Below are 15,665 nucleotides of genomic sequence, written 5' to 3'. Positions count from 1 at the left end.
CATGCAGGGAACCTCTGCTTTAATCTGTGGGGGGCGCTTTTCTCGGGCTTTGTAGAAGGTGAATTTGCCCCTCTTTTCCCTCAATGACACGCAACCCTCTTTGCCTGATAGTTCAAAGAAGGAAGTGTACCGCTAAGTCATGACCGAGCAATGATGAAGCTTCTTAATACTCAGACTGTCACTTAGTGACCTAACCCCGCCCCGTGGCACATCAGATCTCAAATGCTGCCGGGGTGACAGAGCTACCAGGCTATGGATTTAAACTTGTCTGCAGAAACCACTGTCACTGCTTGCCAGATGCTCCAGTCATGGGCCTGCATCTTGCAGGATTAACCTGCTTCACGCAGGCGTGTGCTCCTCAGAGTTTAGAAGCATTAACTTAAAAATAGAGTTAAAGAAACATAAGAATTAACTGGAGACTCTATTGCTAAAAGGCCAGGCATGTCTCATAACTTGATAGTTCACCACCATATAAGAAGAAGGCATTGGCTTTTTATTTTTGATACACGACTGGAAGGCGTGGCGTGTGACAGGTGTTCTCTGTGCTGCATACTTGGGCTTACAGGCGACATGGGACATTTGTAGTCACTGGCATAATGGAAAGTTGGATGACTGTTTTTCAGGTTCTAGAACTTGAATATTCTCAGGGGAGATTTTGGATTTGAGTAGGGATGGAGCAATGGTCTAAGAGCAGAGAACAGTCTTACTGTTCATGTGAAGGCAAGTGATTTATTCCTTATTTCCTTTATTGTGGGTAATAATGACATACTCTACCTTAAAAAGCATATGGTGGTATAAATTACACAGGAAAGTGCACAAAGTGTACACCTCCACGGATATTTGGCGGATGTATCTATTACTGCAACCCTTACCTAAATTAAGATAAACACCTGATTATTTTAAGTGGTGGTATATTTCAGTACAGAACATCGGTTTTCATATCAAGTTTAAGAAAAGAAGAGATTACCTAAGAAAGTAGAGGCCCATCATTCCTGATAACTTTGCCGTGTATACCAATTGAAGAATGTGAATACTCCAATGGAGCGTGCGTGGCTATAGGACGAGGCGACCCGGCGCGCTGCGTGTGCATTATTGAAGCGGCCTATCTCCTTTCAATTGCGGAGTTCGATTTCACCGAAAGGAGAGCTTCCCCCTCCCAGGCTATATAAAAAGGTATTTGCTCCAGGGAGAGATAGAGACCTCCCTCTTGCTGCCGGGAGTTTCCTCTTGACATGTAAATGCCGCGCGTCTGCAAACCCTGGGGAACCCAGGGGCAGTTAACAGATGGTTCAGGGCCCAGTTGCCCCGTGAACAAAGATTCCTCGGCTAATATAGCAATAAGGTAGTGCTTAGTGCGAACCGATTCCCGGGGGACTCTTATCTCCAGACAATTGCAGCTCCGTTAGGGGCCCATTGTCTCTGGCAACATCCTCATTGGTAGGGCTTTGTTTTTCCGCTCTTGTTCAGTTGGTGATTCAATTTCCCACAGGCCTTTTTTTTGTTGTTGTTTTTTCCTTCTTCGTTTTGAGTAGTCAGGAATTTCATCCTTTTAGAAAAATGTCCCCTTGGGTGCAGCAGGTTAATAAGCAGACTTTGCTGTCCTCAGCCCCTGGGCTGCCTTGAGTAAGGGGTTACCAGAGAAAACTTCCTTACTTAATAAGGGCGCAGGGAACAAGCATTAGGACGTAACTTCTTAGTGAGGAATGTCTCGGCCTGCAGCCTTGGCTATTTGAGGACTGTGTTACTGGGCAGGAAGTGTGGCCTGGAAAGGAGGCTGCTCCTTGGCCCCGCCCCCAACTTCTGCCTTAGCTGGCAAAGGTGAAAGCCCTAAGGAGCTGCCCATGGTCACAGACCGTGTGAGGGCAGCTGGGTAACACTTCCAGTGACTTTATAGCTGTGGGAGCAGGATGCTCACCGGTAGGTTTGAGACTCCTAAAGGAAACAGCAAACTTCAAATATTAATTGTCTACCAGCAGGCAGGGGCGTGACTTCCTTCCACATTCCTTTCCTAGAAGGTCTTCCTAAGCAGGGAGCGATAGGTACAGCACAGTGGCTAAGGGGTCCAACTTTGGAGCTGGGCATCCTGGGTCTGTCATCTAGCTGGGCGACCTTGGGCAAATGGCTTTTCCTGTTCTTGTGGTTCCAGGTTTTTCTTTGCAAGATGGCTATACTTGTTAACAACAAAATAACAAATATTGTTGAAAATAGCTGTAAAACAGGATGCTAATAATAGCTCACCCATCTCACTAGAGTGCTGTGAGGAGCTAATAAGTCATTAAAATGCTTGGAACAGTACTTAGAAAGTGCTGTATAAGTGATGGTTAGTATTATTATTACCATTTTATTAGTATGTCTATTATAATTACTACTAACACCGTTAACACCACTGAATTTGCTACTGTTTCTGCTTTTTTTTTCTTTTCTCTCCCTCTCCACTCAGCTTGGAACGTGTTCTACCACTGAGTTATGCCCCCAGTCTTCTGTTATTAACTAAGACTAATTTTGAAAGAAATTCTTCAGAGTCCTAAGTTTCCAGTATAGAAAATATAATTCAGTTACTTATTGATATCATCCTACTATCTCACTTTATTTTTATTTATTTATTTGTGCTGGGGATGGAACCCAGGGCCTCATGCATGCAAAGCACTCACTCTATCACCAATAGCTCATCTCCAGCCTATCTCACTCTTTAAGCTCTGGGTTCTTGGACTAGAAGTTAAGCAGATGCTACATGCTACTCTAATTTGCATTAAAGTGATTTTAGGATCAGAGGAAAACATGTAACATCTCTATAGGGTGATCCTACTAGTCCATAGAGGCTTAGAAAATTATTCCTCAATAATATGTTGAAAACAAAGTTTAGTTTTTGTTACCAAACTCCAAGCAGAATGCCCAATCCTCTCCTCTTTCAGACATTATTTTTTTTATAGTGAATATCCAAATATTCATCTCAAATGCAGTCATGTTTTGTTCACTGAAGCTGCGTCAACTCCTGTAAGGAAAAACAATAATTCTTCCACTGATTTTCCCTCCTCTTTCTTCTCTCTTTTTTTTCTTTTTCTGATGCTGTTGTTTTCTATTAGTAGGTGGATGCTTCTGAGTTTCCTGTGCCCCCTCCCCTTTGTCTCTCCACCCACAGCAATATTAATCTGTTCTAATCTGTAGTTCTTCCTCGGTGCCAAGCCCTTTCTGGAGGAACAGATGTCCCTTCTGCTTGGTCTCAGGGGTGGTTTGGAACAGGTTGCCAAGCCATTAGGGAGGGACAGGAGATTTCAACCCAATTCAACCTTGCTTCTCAATTTCAGAAGTTCCTGGCCTCCTTTAACTCACAGTGTGAGCATGGGACTTGGCGATGAATATGCTCTTATTTGTGATCTAATCCATATTTCACATGAGTCAGAAGTAGGGCTGGAAGGGGTCAGTTCATCACTTTGGATCATTTTCCCATGTCCACATAGGCTTGCTTTCTGTTTGTCTGGGACCCAATTCTGAAGATGAAAAACACTGAGGGTTACCTTAGCTCTGCAAGACTGAAAGATGTTGTATTGTTTGGCAGTAGGGAAAATTTATGAGTAGCCTTTGAGATAATCTAGTACTTAGTGACTAGTACCATAAAACATTTGTGATGTAGAGCCACAAGTTAATAGTCATTGTAATTATCCACCTCTGTAGGAACTTGATGACTCTTGCATCTTATTTTTATTTATTTTTAACAACAAAGATATAACTTTGCAGATAATCCTCCAGCTTTGGCATGGGAAAGATAAGGAAGAGGTAGAAAAACCTTTCTAGCTAGATGAAGAAGTAGTGGTCTGAATAGAAATGTAAATTAGAGCAAGCAGCATCTTTCTTACAATGACATTTAAATAGTCAGGCTTGTTTGTATACAAGGGCTGCTATGACACAATGCTGTCACATGGTAAGAGAACAGTGAAGTTCCACAGATTTGGGGAAAGGGGAAGTGAAATGGGAGGTGGAGCTGGCACTTCTTGCTCCAGCATCTCCCTGGAAACCAGTTGCATCAAGCAAGCTCCAAATGGGCAGACTGAGTACTGGCCACCAGGAAGGGATGAGGCGGGGCTTGTATTCCCAGCAACGGGATCTCTTGGTCCCCAGCTCTCCATTAATGGGTGACAATGGAGTCATGATGCAAACATCTGGCCTTGATTCTGTGGGAGGCAGTCAGTACTAGGGGTGACTAGGTAACCCTAGAAGTACTGGAAATTAGCCTGGAAGCTTCTCATCTTGCTTTAAGACCATTCTGAAGCCTAGAAGTATCATAGGGAATAATATGATAATGATAATGATGGTAACACTGCTGCTGATCAAAGCGAGTATTTACTGTTTCCTATGTATCAACATTGGACAACATCTATACGTATTGATCCCATGTAAGTAAATACTATCATTATCCCTATTTACAGATGAGAAATTGAGATTCTGGAAGATTAAGTATCTTGCTCAAGTTTACAGGTAAATGCCAGGGCTAGGACAGTAATCCAAAGCATCCTTTCAAAACGTCTACTCATACAGGTGTCCAGATAGCAAAAATTTGCATTTGAAGAAATTGAGGCTTGCAGGAGTTGGGAAATTTATCCAGAGTCCCCTAGTTAGTATGTATTGACTAGAGTTAGGATTTGAACCTAGGCGGTCTGATTTTACAGCCCTTATATTATCTGATCCCTTATATTGATTCCCACATTTAGGACCTGGTATTGACTGTGAGGGGATATGTGGATGTAGAAGTGGTGTCTTTCTAGACTTGCCTGTTCCCCATTAGCTTGTCCCTTTCAGCAGCAGGACTCAGGGCTGTCCTTATTCAGTGTTCCGCTGGCAGGTGGTGGTACTGAGGTCCACAGGCAAAAGGAATCAGGTCCCTCACCTTTGCTTGCTGCCTTCAGACCTAACATTTCAAAGGTGGAGCTGAGCAGTGGCATTGTATGTAGTTCAGTTGCTAAAATCTGGTTTCTGTGTTCCCAGCTACTCCATTGAAGTTTTATGAGGGCAGATGGCTGGTGGGTAATTAGTATTTAAATTTGCTAAACTTGCTGGTTCATTATCTTATGATTTTTTGAAAGTCCATGTGTGCATTTAACATTTACTAATGAAGAAGGTACATTATCCCACACCTTTACATCTCTACAGAGTCTGAGTGAAGACTCAAAACCTGTGTGGACTAGTTTGGCTTGTTCTCCAAATAGTGGTCTGGATGGATACCTTTTGTCAGCACTGATATGTTGAGTGGTTTTGGCAACACCTGTCCCAGGCCTTTGCCACAGCCCCCTCACCTTTACCTGAGTTCTGCCATCTGGACAAGATCTCACCTGGGAACAGGTGAAATATTGAGTTTGGCTAAGAGGCAGGTCCTTCTGAGAGGGAAAATTGGCAGCCTCTCTTGCATGCATTGAGGTCCCACCCTAAAGAGTCAAAGGGTCTGAATAGGCATCTCTGTGACTTCGTGAAGCGTCACGATGCTTGGCCTCCCTGTCACCTACATTCCAGCCTAACCCTCATTGCCACATTTTGGTCTTTCTTTTCGTGGTTGAAGCTGGATCAGCTAACACTGATTGATTTTTGACTAAACTAATCTCATCAGAACAATTTTTTTCTTTTTAAGCAGTTTACTCATCTGTGATTTAAAAATATAGCATTTTATAATGTTTTCCCATTCCCTCATTTGTTCCTAAGGATGTGTGTGTTTGCATTTGTAGGGGAAAAAAAGGTATCAGTTATGATCTTTGTGCAGGGAAGGGTAGGGTGGGACAAGAGATGACTTCAGTGCAGTTAAATGAGGAAAGGAAAGGTTAATAGAGTGTTGTTTTTAAGTGAGTGAAATTATAAAAATAGCTCAAACTAGAGGGTTACTAGATAATACAGGGAAAATAATAGGTCTTATAAAATGACAGGATATCGGAAAGACTTTTGCCTGGACATGAGGTGTTATCTCTCTCTCTGCAAGGAGTTATGGAATTTGGGTCTGCTATGGTAAAATTCCATGTTTGCAGTATTGGAAACAACACTTTCAAAGAGATGAACTCATGCATCTAACCCTATTGAGATGACTGTCAGATCCTGGGCAACCATCTTAGTTTTATGGTGCCTTGGTTCTGTAACATGCACCTATGGAATAACATGGCTGATTCCTTTCCTTCTAAAACTGCCAGCAAAACTGCCTCCTTGTACCTGTGCTGGGACCTTGAGAATGGTCCACTGGTTAGGCTGGGGGAGATCCATATGTCCACTGCCCTTCCTTTGGCTCCTGGTGCTACTGTTGCAACTATTGATGAGTTGCAGCTTGGTCTCCTGGGCAACCTCAGTATTTGGGGGTGTTCCCCCACCCATCAATCCCTAAATAGCTCATTAGGAGGCTAAATCAGAATACACCTACACTTGCTTTTTAAATAAAGGTCAAGGGCAGAAGAACCTTTGACTTTTTCATTTCTATGATCCAGCACTTAAAAAAAAATCCTCAGCTTTATCTTTTACCAAGTAGGTGACCAAGTGATTCTGTACCAGGCGAAGAACTGGAGTTAACTTTCTGTGTTGAGTATGTTCCTAGCTGGATGTGATGGTGCACACCTGTCATCCCAGCAACTTGGGAGGCTGAAACAGGAGGAGTGTTAGTTTGAGGCTAGCGTCAGCCACTTAAACCTTAAACAATTTAGCAAGACCTTGTCTCAAAATAAATAAATGACAGAAACTGGGGATGTAGTTCAGTGGTAAAGTGCCCCTAGGTTCAATCCCCAATATCAATAAATGGAAAGGAAAGGAAAAGAAAGGAGAGGAGAGGAGAGGAGAGGAAAGGAGAAAGGAAAGGAAAGGGAATACAAGAGTACATTGTTGTCTTCTCTTCTGGAAACATTTCTACCAAATGATGTTTAAACAATTATTTTATTTAAATTAAATATTTAAATCTAAACTAAAATAGAATGACAGTTCAGTTGAATGGCTTAAATATGAATATAATTATTTGGGACACTCGGCAATCACTCATTTCTAAGTTTGCTTCATTGTAAACAGTAATAAAAATAAGCACTAATGTGTGAAAGTATATATATAAAGTTTTACAAATTCCTTTCCTGCAAAATGCTTACTGAGTGCCAACAATTAGCCAGGCATAATGCTAGGAACCAGAGTTAGGTGATGAATAATAGACATAGTTCCTACCATCATGATATGTGCAATGTAGTGTGAGGGAGAGTGATTAAATAATAAATACATAATTACAAGTCAGGTTATGTATCATAAAGACAGGGGGTGGGGAAGTCCTAAGAGAAAAATACTCTTTTGAGAGATAAGGATTTCTTTCCTTCCTTTCTTCTCAGTACTATGCATCGAACCTAGGGCCTGGCACATGTTAGACAAACATTGAGCTACATCCTCAGCCCTTTTTATCTTATTTCGAGATAGCATCTCACTAATTTTCCCTGGCTGGCCTTGAAGTTGAGATCCTTCTGCCTCAGCTCCCTGAGTAGCAGGATTATAGGTGTGGGCCATTACACCCAGCCAGACAAGGACCCTTAGTGAAAGTTATGTTAAGTCAAGACCATTGCAGGGTTCTAGGCAGGAGAATTAGATTGATGCTAATCTTTTGAGAACAGGGCTTGAGTGTACATCTATCACATGGTAGCATTATGATAATGCTTTAAAAAAAAAAAGGTTGGGTAAAACGCTCAGTTCTCCAATTGTGTTGAGGGCACAGGATGGGAACTGGGAGGGAAGGGATCAGTTCTTCACATTCTTGTGGTCACTCCCAGAGTTTGCATGATGATCCACTGGGCCCTTTACATCCAAGGTCTAGAAAATTTAAGGACTCCTTTTCAAGGAAAAATGGCAGAGAGGACTACATTGATATAAGGCCTTATATTTGAGGACTTATATTTGGGGACTTATATTTGAGCCTCAACTCTGGAATTAAAGATTTTGGGGCAAAATTTAGGCATAGTAGCTGTCCTCCACGTTGAGATGAAAAAGTGCTGTAAGAAACCTGCTTTTTAGTGGGTGAGCAGAATAATTTAGTATGAGATTTTGGCTTGTGATCCAAAGATGTCCTCTGATTTCAGAACTTCTCCTAAATCTTCTGAAATACAGCAAATACTACAAAAAAACAGGTGCCACTGGGAACCCCCCTACATGGTCAAATCTTTCCTTGTGGTCCAGTCTTGCTGCCAGAGAGACATCATGACATCAGCTTTCCAGGAAGCAGAGGGAGGAATTGGAAAAGGAAACCAGCCCTCCCTCATAAGATGCTGGGTAGGAAATTCTTCCTGATGTACCTGCTTCTGTTCTGTTGCTCAGAACATGGCCACTTTTGGTTGCAGGGGAGACCCTGGAGGGGTGTGTGTGTGTGTGTGTGTGTGTGTGTGTGTGTGTGTGTTTTCCAGGCAATGTATAGATAATAGTCTGGGTTTATTTCTCAGCAGAAAGGAGGAAATGATTGTTGAGGTAGGGCCACCTGGAATGCCCCTTCTCTACGTCTCCAGGGACAAATCCTTTCAAGACAGAGCTTAAATAGGACTGCCTGGGTGGCACACTTCCTGATTCTTCTGAGCCCATTAATCCTCCTCTTCTCTGTGCACACCTGACCCGAAGCATTCACTGCTCTCTATAAAGTTTGTCATATTTCACTGGAATGAAAGTTTGTTGTGTGGGATCTGCCTTCTTCAATAAACCCCAGAGCTCCTGTGGCCAAAGATGTCATTGTCATTGTCCTCCTTATTTTACCCTGTCTGCCCCCTGCCAGGGCCCCACAGCCATACTACCCGCAGCCTGAGGATTGCTCAGTGAGTCTGCGCCCAGCCACAATCACCTGATTGGCACTTGGACTCTGCTGTGGCAGAGAAAATAGACGCTGTTGCTGCCTGACAGGAAGCAAAGTATTTTGTTTTTAAAGAGTGATTAAAAAAAGCAGTTCACCCAACAGTTGCCTGGAGACAGCCAGTGATTGGACACTTGGAAAGTAATTCCTTGGTGAGCCCTTCCGTAGGTGATATCAGTCAAAAGGTTTATTTAAGGAGCCAACCTTCCCTCAGGTTGGACTGGGCCAGGGCTCCTTGGACTTGGAAGTTCCTGGCTGCAGAACTGGAGAGCAAACATCTCTTTTCTTTAAATAAACATGCCCCTGGCATTTGGTCCTGGGACTCACCTTCCCTTTTAACTTATATCAAAGCAAACGGAACTCTTTCCCTCACCTGTTGTAGAAATCCATCAGTTTCCCACTTTTTACTATGAGAGAAAGGTTAAAGTACTTCCAATGAGAGAATATCTAAAAAGAAAAACACTGAAGAATGTTTATTATAGTGGTCACCTAGCTGAGTTCTTATTAGGTAGGTTTATTTAAAGAAAAACAAACAAACAAACAAAAAACCACCCACAGAAACTAAAAACCAGTAGCCGATATTAATAAACAACCAAGGCCCCGACCATTAATTGTCATGACCTGGTGGTAACATTGAGGAATGGCATCCTCTGTGCCTTTCTGTGCATGGAAAATGAAAACAAATTTTCTTGTGGAGCTGAATCTGTCATCAGCTGACAGATGTGGTTACCGCCTGTTTCCAGAGGGACCTTGCAAGATGTCATAAGTAGGAGGGGCCGGTGACAAGTGCAAGTCTGATTCACCATGTTGCAAGAGTCAACAGAAAAGGATAAAGTGAAAAAGTGGCTAGTTTAGTGCCAAAATAAATAGTCGAAATAATAATGATAAAGATAATAATAATAGCAAACGCACTTCTGGAACATGTCTCCTGTGCCGGGCTAGTCCAGGTGCTTGTTTGAGTTACCAAGACGATAAATATAGAATGCCTGGCTAGATAGAAGGTGCTTCTCAAGTCAGGACTCTGTATGCCCATTTTACAGATGAGAAAATTAGAGCACTGGAATGTTAACAGAATTTGCCTGAAGCCACACAGCTAATTAAGTGCAGAGCTGAGATCTGAACCTAGGCAATCTGGTTCCAGAATTTGGGCTGGTGACTGCTGGGCTCTGCTGCGATCTTCCCATGGTTGCTCAGCTTGTGTGTATGAGTGAGTACATATTCATGGGGGGAAAGAACTTTCCAGAGTCAGTATTTGGAATCCTTTAAAAATAAAAGCAAAACTCTTGAGAAGATCATGATCTCAGCTGGCTTTCTATTGAAGCTGACCTGCCCCTCTCTCCCTCTTCATTCCCTTACCACCTAAATGCTGTAGATTGAGCATCTTCTCTGAGCAGAGCACAGTTGGTTGCCAGGACACAGTTGTATCTATCTGGCTCCTGTGTATAGTCTCTGAAACTAGAGCCCTTTCAATTATTTTAAAAAGATAAACATTGTCAGGAGAGGGGTCAGGTCTCTGATGAAAACCTCTACAGGAGCAGAATGGACCATAGCCCATGGATGGAACTCTTTTTACTCCTTTTCTCTTTACTTCTCCTTCCTTTACATCCTCCTTCCCCCTAATTGGTCCCTGATTATTCCTCTGATCAAATAGTTCTGGATACTGAGACTTGGAACTGAATTTATTATTAACAAGGGAAAGAATACTATGTGGATTCAGTGTGTCTGCCTGCCAGTTACTCTTAGGTTCTCTGCATTTGGGATCCTGTTTAGTCCTGTGTCACACAGATATCTGCTGCCCAGTGCCCAAGGTTTCCTGCTGAGTCTGTCTCAGTACTTTTCACTTCTGTTAAGACTGGGGAGCAGACTGCAGTACTCTGGTCCAGCGTGTCTCCTGAGCTCCCCCATAGTGCCCTCACAGTGGTCCTTCTGTGGTCTGCGCATCTGGAACCTCCCAACTGTAGTTCCACTCTTAGATCACTCATGTGGTGTGGGCCCTGGTGTTCTGAATGATTATGGTCTGCTTATCTGATGCAAGTTGCAATGGTTCACAGGAGATTTTTGAGTTTTTTTTTTTTTTTTTTTTTTTTCTGTGCTGAGGTTTGAATCCGGGCTAGGAGACATGCTAGGCAAGGGCTCTCCTACTAAGCTACACCTCAGCACCCATGAGATATTTATTATCACTTTGATATTTTGTACCACTAAGTAGCAGTTGTAGAAGATAAAAAAGGCTAGGAGAGGTAAATACAGCAAACCCCGGAGGTAATTGACGATTGGCTTTGTGGTCATTACAAGATCTGATTTTTCCAGATCCTTTTGCATTTTCTTTTTCTCCATAATGCTGCAGCCCCTGTCTTCCCTTACACCTTTCCATCTAGCATCCTAGCCACCTGCCACCCCCACTAATTTTTGATAAAAATCCCACATTTCTTCCATAGTAAGAAATAGAAAACACTGTGTGTGTGTGTGTGTGTGTGTGTGTGTGTGTGTGTGTGTGTATGCTACTAATTGTCAGTGTTTGTTTTGTTTTGTGGTGCTGGGGATTGAACCCAGGGCCTTGTGCATGCAAGGCAAGCTCTCTACCAACTGAGCTGTATCCCCAGCCCAATTTTTGGTGTTCTTATTGCTTTTGTTGGTGGTCACAAAAATTGCACATTCTAACACACATGGGGCTGTAGTTCCCAAGTGGCCTGATGCCACCCTGCTGAACTTTGTGTGGCTTTATGTTCCACTCTCTGTGGTGCTTCCCACCTGACCTACCCAACCCCAGAAGGTCCAGGCTTTTCCACTGAGCGCTGGCTAGGAAAGGATGATTCCACATTCTCCTTAGAACCTCTGGTCAGAGAAGGGAGACCCATTCCTCATTCATGTTGGCCAGGGGAATAGATGAGTTGATTGACATAAGCCAATCAGACTGTGATCTGGCCATTTCTATCAAAGATCCTGGCTGCTACCCAACAGGGAAGCAGCAAGCTCCCTGAAGGAAAATTTGGGTACTTTTGGTAGAAGAATGAGGGAGGCAGATGCTGAGAAGGCCACCAATAATTAGAATGGCATAGTATATAGGAGCACAGAAGGGGGTAAAGAAACAATTTAAAAATGTAGAACAGTGTTCCCTTTGGGAGGTGATCATAGAGTAATAATCTGGGAGTGGTTACAAAGGGGCAGTAAACCAGAGGCCCATGCCTATAATCCCAGCAATTTTGGAGGCTGAGGCAGGAGGATTGCAAGTTCAAGACCAGCCTCAGCAACTAAATGAGAATCTGTCTCCAAGTGAAAAATAAAAAGTACAGTGGTAAAGTGCTCCTGGGTTTAGTCCCCAGTACAGGGGGGAAAACAGGCATTAATAGGTGGTTTTATTCCTATTTTTATAAAACTAGGAAATTATCATTTTTAGAGGTATCACAATGTCAAGTGCCCAGTATAGCACCTAATTGATTCTACTAGGTGTTAAAATGTGATTGAATGAACTAGATTGATTTTTGGTTCATATTTTAAATAAATTGACCTGATTTCCTATGCCAATTTAACAAGTAAAATTAAAAAGATTCATCGTGGGTAGTTCTTTTTCCTTCCCAATAAATATGGGAATTCCTTTTATATGGAATTATAAAATAGCATGTTTTTAATAAAGGTAGAAATAAAAGTGTTACTCAATGCTGGTCTGGGGTTTGTTTCTGCCACCTTATTTCATGTTCTTCAGGTAAGGGTGGACATTTTTTGGAGTCTGCAGCTTAGAAATAGGAGAATCACATAGTTGTGTTCACTGGACACTCAGATCCAGAGAATGTACTGCCCTGTGCCCAGCACTCCCCAGGCATGTGGGGCCCTTCTAAAAGTGGATACAGCGGCTGTCGCCCACTGATCCTCTGCGCTGAGTGACCCAGATTGGCACAGCACAGCTGGGTCCTACGCAGAGCGCTTACGGGAAAGAGGAAGGCAAAAATAAGAACTGGCTGGGTGGCTTAGGGGAGACTCCACACTTACAGGCTCCCTGGTGGCTTTGCTAGTCTTTGGTCAGAATTTTACTTTTTTTTGGAGGGAAATAGTGATGATATTTATTATGATTTTTTTCTATGATGGTTTGTTTGTTTGTTTTTAGATTTGGCAAAATGGTTTGATACAGCATAGTAAAATAAAGTCCGGGTGTCTTTTTAATATGTAGAAAATATTTTTTGAGATTAGAACAGTTTACCCTTGGCATGAGTTTTTTTTTTTTTTTTTTTTTTTTTTTTTTTAAATCCCATGATTTAACATTTAAGTCTTTAATAAACTTTTTTCCTAATAGTGTCTCTATGGGGTTACTCTTGGAAACATGATCTCTTTCTTACTCACCTTTTGATTAAAAGAATGAAATGAGATTGTCTTTATGGTTTTTTAAAATAGTTATCATTGTTGTCTTTAAAAAATGAGTAACAGTATTTAGGTATGGTGTCAGGTTATCCACCCCAAATAAATTTTCAGTTCTGGCATTTTTTATTCTTTTGACATTTGTAGTTTTAAAGTGTCTATTTGCTAATTTTTAAAGTTCTGGTCTTTATTACTGGAATTTTGAGTTTTTAGTTTTTGGCATTGGATCAAGAGGATTTTTTTTTTTAAAGGGCGAAAGCGGATTCTATGTCATGCTCTTCTTAGTGACTGACAGCTTTTAACTATATGAGATTTTTTTCTCCCTTTTAATTTAATCATCTTGCTATGATCTGTAGATTGAAAATTAAATCCCCAAAGGCTTTTGCCTTGCAATAGCAATTAAAAAGAATATTAAATATTTATATTTAAAATATATGGAAAATGGATGTAACTTTTTTGAAAGATAAAATGAACTTAAAATGCCCTGGGGAAAGCACATTTCTGAAAAATTGTTTTTTTTCCCCCTGCAGTGCCTGTATCATCCTTCTAGTTTGGAATTCTAAGAATTTCTTATATTTTCATCAACTTGTTATTTATAATAATTTTTTAAGAGACCGCTAATGGTCATGGGTTTCTTTTGTGGGGGGGATGTTCTAGGACTAGAGTGGTGATGGTTGCCTACTTATTTGTGGTACTTAGTGAAAATACTAAAAAAAAATTGATTACATATTTAAAAAGGTGAATTTGATGGCATATGAACTATGTCTGCTAAAAACCTGCTAAGAGCTTTTCATGTCCTAAGCATTACTTTCAGATCTCAAGAGAAGTAAAAAAAGACATGTAATTAAAATTAAGACTTCCAGGTATATGTTAGACAGCTCTTGATATGATCCACCATGGATGGTGGAGGGATTTGATGATGTATTTTATTGAAGGGTCAGTGACAGTGGTTCCATTCAAGCTCTGGGTTGGCTGCACTTGACCCCAGGCTGTGGGTTGGGTTCACATTGGCTTCATGTGTCTCTGTCCTCCTTGGGCTACAGGCATCCTGGGGAATAAGTTCTCTTTAGGGCAAATGAATGACAGGTGCACCAGAACCCAGCCAAAACCATGCAGTGACAGAGTCAAATCTCCACTTGCATCACATCTACTCACATTCCATGGCCAAAACAAGTGCTGTGGCCAAGTCCAAAGTCAGTGAGGCAGGAAAGATGTTCTGGTTACTGTGATGGGGAGGGGAGTGAAGATTTTTCCAGTACTTCAGTCTATCACGAAGTGTTAGGAAACAAGTGTGTTCAGGGTTCCTTGAGGCCACAAAAATGAAGATACAAATATACTCCCTGGGAAGGGATCAGAATCTTCAAGGACAGGGCGTTGACTTCCTTGAGTCTTGAAAAAAATGAGCAATATTGTTCATTGGGTGGGGAGGATAGGAGCGAGAAGAGGTGAGAGGGCAGGATGGAGAAAGGCCTCTAGGCCGATCGGGTGGCTGGGGCAGAGGCCTGGCACAGGAGAGTAGGGCCATTGGGAAGTAGCAGCTGCAGAGCTCAGCATGTGGAGAGGATGCTGGGAGGAGACACGCTGGGTCGTATCCTTGAAGGCCTTGTGTGCCAGGCCTGAGGGCTTGGTGCTGGACTTGGGGAACATTAATTAAATTACATTCAATAAAAACAAACAAATAAATAAAAGGACTGTGCTCCAGAGTCAGACAGCCTGAGTGCCAAATGTGACTGTCATTTACTAACGCTGTGACCATGGGAAAGTTACATGACCTTTCCATGCCTTAATTCATCATCTGTGAAATGGTGAGGGTATTTTCAGCACCCACTTATGAACCGTAGTTAGGACTAAATTTAGCAAAAAAAAAAAAAAAATTTTTTTTTTTTTTTTTTGCTGTACTGAGGATGGTCCCAGGGCCTTGTGTATAGTAGGCAAGTGCTTGCTATAGCACTGAGCTACCTCCCCAGCCATTTTTACGTTTTATTTTGAGACAGGGTCTTGCTAAGTTGCCCACACTGGTCTCCAACTTGCAGCCCTTCTGCTTCCACCTCCTGAGTAACTAGGATTGCAGGCATGTGCCACAATTCTTTTCTTCCCCCCCTTTCTTTTCTTTGTTTCCTTCTTTCCATGCTGGGATGGAACCCAGGGTCTTGCATAGTCTAGGCAAGCACTCTACCACTGAACTGTACCTCCAGCCCAATTAAATAAATATTACACCTAAGGCCTTTATAAAAGTGCTTGGCATATGGTCAAGTGCTCAGTAGATACTAACTCCTATTAGTATTGTTTAATGGAATTTGGACTTTGTCCGTAAGCAATGGGGCATAACTAAGCAGTAAGAAAGTAAGGAAGGATTATATTTTGGGAATAGGACCTTGGTGGTAGGTAGTGTAGGGAATGATTTTGTTGGACAATACTGGAGTAGGGAGACAAAGGGTTATTGCAGGATTGGAAGTGAGAGATGTTAAAGATGTAAAATTAATGAGACTTAGTGATTGGA

General features: G+C 42.0%; 1 protein-coding gene across 14 annotated transcripts in view; it reads left to right on the top strand.

The window, feature by feature from the left end:
* Limch1 (LIM and calponin homology domains 1) overlaps positions 1–15,665 on the top strand; it is a 319,406-nt gene that overhangs the window by 1,127 nt on the left and 302,614 nt on the right. The gene's annotated exons all lie outside the window — the stretch shown is intronic.

The sequence above is a fragment of the Sciurus carolinensis genome, chromosome 10 (genome assembly GCF_902686445.1).
Source record: "Sciurus carolinensis chromosome 10, mSciCar1.2, whole genome shotgun sequence".
Classification (NCBI taxonomy): domain Eukaryota; kingdom Metazoa; phylum Chordata; class Mammalia; order Rodentia; family Sciuridae; genus Sciurus; species Sciurus carolinensis.
Note: the sequence above shows the minus strand (reverse complement) of the source record. Positions and strands in the feature narration are given on the sequence as shown.